Here is a 696-nt window from a genome sequence, read left to right as displayed (position 1 = left end):
GTGTCTGCGGTCGGGAGGAGCGAAGCTCGTGTGATAATGCTCGTGCGTGTAAATGGTTATTATAGGATATAATAATATATTAAGATATTTATAAAGATATAAATAGATTGGGCTGCCACCTCTCACGCGACAGTCAGAACAGTCAGAATTCACTCAGTGCTAAACGCCACACGTAGACACGTAAATAAGATATTATTTGGAGCTTCACTAGCTTCACTGATTATGTGTAACCATATTGTATTGCGACCATAGCATTGCGTCAAATCGAGAGCAGCGGAGTAACGTCTTCACATGATCACAAGCATATACACATCAGATGATAATCATATTATTCTATCGTATATTAATATACAAAGAGTGAAAAGTGCTCTCAAAGTCGGTAATGTAGGCTACTGTTTTAGGCATGATGCATTTATATATATATATATAGCGCTTTCATTGAATTGCTGCACACCCAACGTGCCTTACAATCGTATGAGGGGATCTCTCTTCAACCACCACGCTATTACAAGAGAAAGGTATAGATAATCACAACATGTTGGACGTGATTCTTATGTTATAAAGAGGAGCGATTTTTAAACTAAATTGAAATACTTGCCTGCCATTAAGGCGATGGATATAGGCTAAGCAACTAACCCTGATTGTAAACAAGCTATTTCGAAAGTGAATCCCGTATTTATATGAGGGATGCGGGAT

The sequence above is a fragment of the Sinocyclocheilus rhinocerous genome, unplaced genomic scaffold (assembly GCF_001515625.1).
Source record: "Sinocyclocheilus rhinocerous isolate Xijiao unplaced genomic scaffold, SAMN03320098_v1.1 scaffold72, whole genome shotgun sequence".
NCBI classification, from domain to species: Eukaryota; Metazoa; Chordata; class Actinopteri; order Cypriniformes; family Cyprinidae; genus Sinocyclocheilus; species Sinocyclocheilus rhinocerous.
The sequence above is the reverse complement of the archived record's forward strand: the minus strand, read 5'-3'. Positions refer to the sequence as shown.